At 34.8% G+C, this 10,841-nt stretch overlaps 1 non-coding gene across 1 annotated transcript; it reads left to right on the top strand.

Moving 5' to 3' along the window:
- Window positions 1-2,776: 2,776 nt before the first annotated feature.
- TRNAA-GGC (transfer RNA alanine (anticodon GGC)) lies at window positions 2,777-2,849 on the top strand. The gene has a single exon. It is a non-coding gene; the product is annotated as a tRNA-Ala (tRNA).
- The last annotated feature ends 7,992 nt before the right edge of the window (window positions 2,850-10,841 follow it).

Raw genomic sequence — 10,841 nt, forward strand, 5'->3', positions numbered from 1 at the left:
AAACTTAATGCCACATAAATTGGTGAGATGTCCGTCTGGTATAGCCCGTAATGCCCTTAGTTGACTTGCTGTGATTATAAGTTTATAACCTCCCTTTACTATGTAGGACGACGTGTTTTCTTCTAACGAGTAACATTTTATTATCGTTCATAACAGTTTATGTAACTTTTGTACAGAAAAGTTGCGGGAACTGAAAATAAGTAGAGAAGTTTGGAAGATCATATTCGGCCAGGCAGGGCATCTAATTGTATGCTTGAATCGACTTGATTGTCCGAAATTAAAGAGTACCTAACTAGAGTACTATTTTATGGCAGCAACCATTTAACTAATACAAATGCAAGCAGTTTGAAAGTGACCAATGTCGTCGTTAAGAATTTGCGTTTTCAAGTTGTTTTGCAGCTGCAGAAACTTGATCGTAGACATTGAATTTCTTCTATTTAAGTTGTTATTTTGTGAAAATTAATGAAGCTAAGCTATGTAGCTTGAACATTGTGAACATGATTACTAAATTAGCTGTTTCTCTTTTTCTAATTATGCAATTTGCTGCACTTATTAGACTACTTATAGTATCACATTTTAAGCTTTACTTAGGTACCATATGCGTTGAAAGAAAGCTTGGGGCTATTAAATTATATAACATATACCTGTATTAAAATTGATTATTTTTTGTTAATATTTAAGATCTTGTTTTCAAGGTAGTTACCATATTAGAGCTACACTTCATACTTTAGGTACGAGATAAGAAAGTCTGGGAGAGATAAGAGATAAGATCGCTATCGGAATGGGAAAGCATGTAAGCATTTCCTTACAAGAGTTACAACGCCTGTTAATTAGTGTACTTAGGAGCTTTTCTCACTAGGACGCCTTGCTTGCAGACTTAAGTTTGAGTTAAAGGTCTATGATATATTTTTAGTGTGATTATGAAGTGTGAAAGGAGAAAAAAAATTATACGAATTAAAAGCCTTATGGTAACACATAACAGGAATTTAGTTTTCATAGGGGTGACTTCAAAATTAGGGATTGATAGTGGTAACGGGCATGAATCCCCCAAAACAGTAAGGTATTTTTTCCTTCATTAACTGACACAAAGATAACGGTAGCATTAAGTTATGGGTCAGATATGTTTATGTACCCAGAAATAAGTTTTACTTGCTAAAATATAACAGAGTTTTGTAATTAAACCCAAATTACTGTTTCTTAGTTCGCTTAAATAATTTGCATTCCCTCATTATTTTACTCGCTTTAACCAAGTGGAAATCAAACATACTTCATCCCCACGACACTCAAATTGTTGAGACCAAGCTGACAGCATCCCAGTGAGTCAAGACCAATATTTATAAGTGCGAAGAACTAGATCAAGATTGGTACCTATCTAGATAGCAGAAGACAGTGGGTCACAGCTTCCTTGTTGGGTAACGAGCTAAATAATACAACTTTGCCAATCGTGTTGTCGGTCCATTAATTAATTTAATTAGTTACTTTGAATAATAATTGCACCTCATTTGGAAGTGTAAATTAGATGACACTAATTTTATCGTCGGTTTTTATGTCTGTATATAAAACATGACAGTCACCTGTTTACAGTTAGGTATTTTATGTGGAGATTTTTATCATCCTACAACGCCGAATAGAATGTCATTAAACCCACTAATGTAGTTAATCATAATATCTTATTAGTAGTAGGTAGGTACATAGGTATGATTTAAAAATGATAAGAAAAAGTCTTGATAGTACATGACTGTATTATCAGTATTATGTGCATTTATTACCTCGTAAAATACCTTATTACTTTTAGTTTCTGCACAGATAATTTATTTATTTATTTATTTATTTATTAAGGTACAGCAACAGATTGCAAATCATGGCTTAAAAATAAAGTACATTGAACAAAAATTAACAATTAATTTGCACTCCGATTGTAGCTGAACACAACATTCGTTTTAGTCTAGCTTTGATTTAAGTGATACAGTAATAATTCTAATAAATACATGCATGTTAGTTTACAATTTGGACCTTTATGAATCATGATGAATAACGTTGAAGTAAATAAGGCTGTCACACTCTTTTGCTCTCTTTCAAGTATTTTCTCAGGAAAGTTGGTGTTTTATGGCGTTTTAATGACGGTCAAAATATAGTTTCACAGATGTCAGGTAATATTTACCTAGGTATTGTTTATCAGTCAGTTTATACATTCAAACTAAAATGGACTCTAGCTCTGAGACGTTACTCTATACACTCCGTTTCTAGCTCAATTAGTGAATGTTTGTCAGTGAAAGTAAATTATATTAAAACACCGAATTGCAATTTTGATAATAAGTATGCCGATTGCCGACTGACATTTATATAAAGACAAAGGCTAAATAGTCACGAACATCAGATACCAGAACATTTTAAGCGCTTCAATTAAAGTAGGAAAGTAAAACATCAAAAGAGTTGACTATAATTATGATTTCTTAACTTCTGGTGCATGACAATCTGATGTTATGTCAAGAAAACAGTGAAAACACCTTTGATATACGTGTGTATGTACTTCCTAGTATAAATAAAGAATTATATATATCTGGTTCAGACAAAATTATTTTGCGCAAGCGCTAGCATTTTATTTAATTTTTTTCAACTTTCACTATCATTGAATTATTATGAGATGTTTCGTGGTTGTAGCTAGATACATTTTTTCTATTTTTATTATGAAATGTACGATTATTTAATTTTTTAGCGTTAAGAGTCCCATCTCAAACTAATTTGAAAATTATAAATAACTTGTAAAAATCGAACCGCCTAAGTAGCTTAGTTGGAAGAGCAGTCGCCCGGCAAGCGGAAGGTCGTGGGTTCAATTCCCGCCTTAGGCAGTTCGAATTTTTTCAAGTTATTTATAATTTTCAAAATGTACGATTACTGATCAAACAGGCTTTCAATCACTATTTAGTAGCGTTTCTGCAGGAACATTGATTATATTGTATGGATACCAACTGCTTATCCACCTTGGTAAATGGTAGAGCGAGTCTGTGTGGCGGAAGACTGATAAGATGGTGGATCTTGATTAACACTAAAATCTCTTTTCTACCCATCAGACTGAATCTGATGCGGACTAACCTAAGATACAATTTTTTTAATTTATTATTCATTATTGAGCAATTACATATTTGATCCAAATAGCGTCCTAAATCCTCTTTAGGTTTGTCTAGACACTATTGTTCTCTATACAAATAAAAACAAACGTTTTAGTATAAGCATTCACAACACTTTCAGATGAAGAATTGGGTCACTCCCCAGTGTTCCGTTGGGCTATTTGAACAGATAAGTTAAGTCAGATGAAAATGTAATATTAATGTATTGTTATGGTTGACGTTAGTTTCAAGGTGCAACTAAAATTTTCTACTTATAAAGGTAACTAAAATACGTTATCAAAATAACTTTCTGATTATAAAAGAAGATCAAAAGTGGTCTAATCCGCATTACCAATTCGTCACAGCTCTACTTACACTGCATTCCGAAATTGTAACTGATAAACGGACTTAATAACTGTCAAATTTAATTAACATCGGCATTCTTAATGGCCCTTATGTATAAATGCATCATTGAGGTTAAAAATAAACTATTTCACCGGTTCGTAAGCACTGCAATTACTTACATAGATATGAATAAAGAATCTATTTTAATACACACATGCTTCCATAATTATCGAAATAATAATCGTCATAACTTAAACGTTTATTTAATTTTATAAAACATGCCCGCCAGGTATGGAGCCGAGAACACAGCTTGTCTACGGCGAGTAAAAATGATACTTTTATTATCAATACCTAAGCTATTTGCATTATTTAAGGGCGTCGTACATTTCACCGGAATCGGTGCTTCGTGTAAAATAATTTATTAGGTAAATTACTTTTATGGAAATTAAAGTCTCTTTCCTAGATGTGTTGTTTCCTAGGTCCGAGCAAGGTCAATCGTTTAAAAATTGCTGCTTCACCTGTATTGTTATCGTAATATTAAATATGGTCGTCTTATTTTAAACTTAATTCAGAATAAATATGGTGCAAAACCCATATTAAATTTATTCTATTTATAACGTCTCATTCGCAGTTTGAGTCTTAAACATCAGTTGTTGTTATTGACTCATATTCTCATCATCATCAAATTGTAACAAATAAATCAAAAGTTATTTACAACAATTTACAAATTTATTATACCTATACCACCTAATAACAAGAAAAAATTATCTATTTCATTGTTTTTAGTAACTTTGAAACATTAGCATTTATAAAGATTGTGCTGTTTTTTGCCGAATAAAGACAAGAATTGTGTTCTAAATTCTGCACTACTTAAAGTATATTTTCCGCAATATTCCCTTGCATATCCCGGTATTGTTCCAACTTTAGCCAGTTAGATAATGCCAGATCTGATACAGCCAAATGTGACTGGCGCCACGCCATAGCGGGCTGGCTGTGCATGCCACCGCGCTTTAATGGTCGCCGGCCACCATAAAATTACGACTATTTGCTTTCTTTGCAGATTCTTTATTTAGTAATGGGTTTTGCGCTAAAATAGAGTCGATTTTTTCTTAATTGTTAGGTACTTAATTTGATGGACAAGATAATTTAATGCATGAAATTGTAGTGTACAGGATACATTTGATTTAGTATTTAAAGTGAACCTATGACTTCATGTCCAGCGAAATGATACAGGTCATAATTTGATATTTTTACTTGCATTGATAGCGTCTATTTAACTTTATACAAGTTAATGTAAGGACTAACCTAAGCTAAAACATTTCAGTATTGTAATTTATTCTACTTTTTATTAATAGAAGCGAGCGAACTTTTACTATCAATATGTCTGATAGACCACCGTACAAAACTGCAAACACTCTAAAATGTAGAGTACTTTATTTTTACCCGTAAATTATAGGCTAGCTTTACATACAACAAAATAGCAATTCTATAGGCAAAACAAGTTTAGGTGTGCAGTGGATTAAGTATTTTTTTGTTCAAAACAGTTGTAACTCCACGATGTTACTGTATTTATTTTTACCTCGAAGTCTTATAATAATCTACAATGTAAGAAAACAAAAAGGAAAACGATAGAAAGATCTTACTAATCATACCACATGGTACACAAAGTAAACTAAATGAACAAATTATACCGTTTATTCACCGTAACTTGACACAACGATACGAATATTAAATTACGCAAGGCGATACGAAACTTTCATGTAAACAAAATACTACCGGAGAATTAATTATTTCATTTTGACAGTCCGTTTTCGACCCACTCACCGTAACCGAGACCATCTGCATACATTCTTAACTATGTTGTCTAATTTTTAAGATATATCGGAACGTTTACTCTATAATTATAATTTCTCCTTAAAATTATCAAATTAATGTTACACACATTATGAACACAATTTCACGTAAAATTTAAATAAATTACGTCTCTAATTGACCTTGTTTTCAAAAGTGTTTAGAGCCACTCTTTCCTGAGTCCTGTCTGATTCCTAAAAGAGATGGAAATAAGTATTAAAACATTACTCGAATCAAAGATAATTGATTTAAGAATAATAAATAATCTGGAAGCAATGTGATACAAAAAATAACCGTACATACTTATTTAAAGTACGAGTAAAGTGACAAGTCAATAAAGTATGTCTCAGCTAGTACGTAACACTCGTCCATCGCGTCTCAAACACTAAAAAGATTCAGACGAGCTTTTTAAATATGCAAAGATAAAATAATAAAATGGAATTATGGGTGAATATGAATATTTAAGTTGGTAAATACATTTCAACTAAAGCAAGCTGTTTTGAATGTGTCGATCCATGCATATTTATACAACTTGGAATCGAATATGGGACTGTAAAGCTTTCGGCTTTCGCTGCCATGCCATCGAGGCCAGATTAGATTGTTTAAACGAATGTACTTATTAAAAAATTGTAGAGAGTTTGATTCTAATTTTATTAACCAAGTTAATTAGAAATAATAAATATAAATTGTGCACGACCTTGTTGCTAAATGTGTTTATTCACACTTATTTGCATTAATTGTCTAAATTACTGATTTTATTACCATACATGACCATCTGGTGGTAATGGATGACAGAAAGATTTGTTTCTAATGTGAACGGTTTGGGTTTTGCATTTCTTGGTAATTTTACAGTACGTATAGCATATTTTTCTAACTCAGTTAATCTTACTCTACCCCACACACCGCGTATTAGAAAAATCTATCCAATAGTGTTTTGACAGACGTTGTTGAACAAAAACAGTTCAGAATAGGTAGATTTGGTAATGTAGTCTCATGCTTCAAATATAGGTACACATAATTATGTATAAAAAAACAATAGTTTTTAAATGAAAAATATGTTTTTTTTTAATATTCTCCATTCAAAGCAGCTGCTCTATTTCATACGGTATGTAGGGCGACAATGAACCAGGCCGGCCGTCCCACGCTGATCTTACGAATGTATGATTCCTCATATTTAACGATTGAAACATCTTTCAAACCGATTAAGAGATGTCAAATGAATGATTCATGTGGGAGGAAACATAAATCGTCCATTCTGAAAGCTTATGGCCAGAAAATACCATTTAAAAGTCGATAACCGTACTCACTTAACCCTTTGAAAGTGATTGCGATAGAAGTCCTACATATCTTATAGACTTGGTCTACCCAAATACCAGTGTATTGCAGCTGTTGATTTTCCGCGGCGAGTGAAATATTTTCACCGCATTTTTGTAATTTTCTAAACTTTTCCCCTATTTCCAGATCATTAAACGTGATTATCGATTCGTCTATCTTATCTCGTGTGACGGAATCCCCAGCATCCTTGAATCAGCATGATGTTAATTGCCAAGTGAAATTGACCGACTCTTAGAAAGTAATCATAATAATCTCCGATCGAGTTGTACTATTATAGTAATTCCAACGACTACGTGATGTCCGTTATACTTTTCTTCATTTCCTACATTCGTGGCTGAATGCAATTTGATTCATAGTATAAATAAGTAGGTGTTTACAGTAGTGCCGCTATGGATTATCCGGTAATTTTCGAGTTCCGACCAGGACGACCAGTATGCAGTACAGTTCAAGGCAATTGCTCTTCCGGGAAATGCAGTCGTTTAAACTTTATAATGCCTACTTACGCCCTAATGCTCGCCAATCGTTCGTAGTGTCAAGGGGTTAATCTCTTTTTTTGTTAGTTTTGATAGCCTAGGCTCATATTCTTTAAAGGTACCCAGTCTCTGGAAGTTTGGAATTGTAAGTATCTTTAAAGTTTTTATTTTGGAGCCCGTCGTAAAGATTGTTTATCAATGAAACGCCAGGGACAGAAAGAAGAGGACCAGTATAAGGTACCTACGTGTCCTTCGTAGTGACTGGTACTACTGTCATCGTTATTACCTATCATTTCTAGTACAGACTTGCCCCATTGATATCCTATGAGATCGGATTAATCACGATATTGATTCACCAAGTGGGTGGTCGTCACACGGTTTCCTTATACATATTTCAAGTGTATCGACAAAAAACTGCAGGGAAAAATCCATTATTCTCTCGTTTCAGCCAAATGACGTCCACTGCTGGACAAAGGCCTCCCCCAAGGATTTCCACAACCGGTCCAAGACCGGTCCTGTGCTGCCCGCATCCAGGTGCTTGCGCGACATTCACCAGATCATCGGTCCACCAAGGGAGGCTTACAATACACACGTCTTCCTTTCTTCCCTAAATGAGTGTTACTGTACGTATTTTTACTGTACAGGTCGTAAAATTAAGCAGGAATCGGGCTAACGAAACCAATGACGCGCAATTTATATCGACTTTTACAAGTGGTTATAAAACTTAGATGTAAAACGGTGACACGGTGTTAAAGCAGAACAAGTTAATTAGGGATATAGTGCTTAGTGCTAGTAATAAGGATGTTTGTGTAATAAACACTCGTCTGGCGATTGTAGAGTGCCTTTAGATTTACTAAGGCAAGATTTAAGATGGTTAAGTCCTCTTATGGATTTTTTACGATATTTTTACACACTTAAAAAAATGGCACAATTTTGGCGGTCACTATGGCTAGGAAGACATCTCTTCCAGAAAATCCAGAGAGAGGACGGTTTAGAGTCGTTGAAGTCTTAAGAGGTTTTACTTTAACATCCTAATTATTTTGAATTTTAAGGAATTGGAGGGAGTGCGATAGGTATCATAGCTCTTGAGTTAGTATCATCTCATCTTCATCTTCGAATCGGTAGCCAAACATCCTGGGGTGGGCACTGGAATGCGCATATTAAAATTATGTTGTTTTGTTGTGTTTATAATGGGTGATTGTATACGAGCCGCATACGGCAGTAAAACATTGCGGGGTTAAACGATGTGCTATGTTTGCTTAGGGTTATTGCAGTGCAGGTTTTCAGGGATCCGTGGAAAAATGGGTAATGCTTTGTAAGAACCTTTGTATTTTGTGTAACGGTAGAGTTATCGCTGACTTAGACCTTCTTAATGCTAAATTCTAATTTATTAATTGCTTTCGTTCGTTCGTTTCAGCCAAATGACGTCCACTGCTGGACAAAGGCCTCCCCCAGGGTTTTCCACAATGAACGGTCCTACGCTGCTCGCATCCTGGCTCTTCCCGAATGTAAAGAAGGGATACATATACCATTGTTATAATATTATAATTTATCAACGGATGACGACATTAGCCTGTTTAGGCATCGGATTACCAATTCGAGAGGTCGTCAGTTCAATCCCTGTCCACTGCTATTGTGGTGTATCCCCTCCTAACATAAGCATATTTTTTATGCAGAACAAGGCAGGTATTGGCCGCCATAGCACCTGATGTTAATTGAGATAGGACCTACATATCTGGCTTGTAAGTCTCATTATAGTCTTCGGGAAAGACAGCAGCAGGCAGAGAATTTACCTGAAGAAGTTAACGGGAATATTAGTAATTCGGATACCACATCAAGAATGTAATCTTATAAAAAAAGAAAAAATATATTTTTATTAAATCTACAGAACCCACAATCTAATCCTCCTCTGCCTTACCTCCTTTTTTACAGCCAAGCATAATGTTAAGAGCGTTAGACAAGACCTAGACCTGGCTCGCTACAAGTTATATGCATGATTGGACCGATATGCCAGTTTGCTTGTGTTCTTGCAGTTTATTATGCAGGGTAAGTATTACCTATTGGACAAATGGACAAGTTTTTGACCATGTTAACCTAACCTAACTAGTGGTTATACCTTCATCGAATAATCATTTCCTTCTATCGCTTGAATAGATTGATCAAACTATGATTGCTATATCTAGCTTTTCTGACTTAAAATTAAGTACACGTAAAAACAGTTTTTCGAAATTAATTATCGTATAATAGAGTAAAAGAAATAAACCGCTCAATTCGATGTAGTATTATTAAGTCGTAACATACTTAGTAAACATAGTCATCATTTTGAATTAAAAATGACAATGCATCGCGTAGTTGATTTCCGTCTTTTTTATACGTCAGAAAAATGGCGCGCGCGCCGATTCACAATTCAATCGTGGCCGCAGCCTTAGCTGTCAGTTGTCAGACGCAAAGACAATAAACAACACAACACTAATTGAAACAGCTGATTCGATTGCCGTGGACGTTCGATAAAACGTCGAGAATCGACTAACCAGCGAGCATACTTGCACTCGTTAGGATTAGGGGTGCCACTCAACGTAGCTCCAAAAAAAGACCGTTTCGAATCTTAAATAAACAACAATTATCGGTAATTTTGCAATTAATATTTTAAGAAATCAATTACGGCAATTACTAATCCCCAAACTAAGCAGAGCATGGCGACTAAGCAACGGATAGACATACTTAAATAATAACACTTCGATAGCCATGAATCAAATGAAATAAATGTTGGAGCTTATCGGATAACCATAATAAATTAGGCTTTCGTCGGATGCCTGGTAGCGGGAAAAGTTGACTCACCAATTACTTTGTAAGTATGTGTACAGTCCATTTCATTTTGAACCCTTTTCAGGACTTAACTCATCCCTATCTGAAAGCCTTTAAGTGTCCCCCATCCATGGTGTCATTCCTTGATTATGCTCTTCTTAAAACTGATTTAGGTAGGACATGTTATTAATTTGGTGTATACCTAGGTAGGTATACAATACATACGTAGTGTACTTTTCATTTCCTTTCTAACTTTAGATTAGCCTGGTACATTGGCATAGGAATTTATATTTACCACGACCCAACGACGAAAAAAAAAAGTTTTTTTTAAGAAATGTAAGGGCCTTTGTGTGTGTGTGTGTGTGTGTTTTTTTTTTAGGAAATGTATGTAAGTGCAACCCTAGCGAAGGGCATGACACGTCCGCTATCTTTCACGCTCGGCCAGCTCATCAGTCGCGCGCGGTACTCGTACGTCCACGACCATCAATACTTTGGACTGACGCGCACACAAGTTATAACAGCTTTCCTTATAAAGCCCGCACGAATTGGCAATTTTTTGTAAACCTACTTATGACAAAAATCGACACTGTCTAACATTATCCACTTCACAATTTACTCAAAACACTAGTTAAGTGATAAAGCAACTGAGATTTTTTTCAAACGAATTCGGATAGCGGCATTTCTGCATGAAACGTGTTGAAAATGGTGAATTATTTAACTCTGTTCTAAGAAAATTATGCAAAATCCCAAGACTTACTTACTTCCACTCTGTTTCTTTCCAGAAGAGACTTTACTTGTCCCGAACAGCCCTTGGTGTTGTATACTGAAAATAGTAGGAAAAAGTGTTAATAAGGCTATTTAAAAGTTGCGAATACATGTATTCGGCCTACACGCTATAATAATAATCTAATAAAGCGATAAAACT

Source organism: Ostrinia furnacalis, unplaced genomic scaffold (assembly GCF_004193835.3).
Source record: "Ostrinia furnacalis isolate ACB-3 unplaced genomic scaffold, ASM419383v2 OfSCF4239, whole genome shotgun sequence".
NCBI lineage: Eukaryota > Metazoa > Arthropoda > Insecta > Lepidoptera > Crambidae > Ostrinia > Ostrinia furnacalis.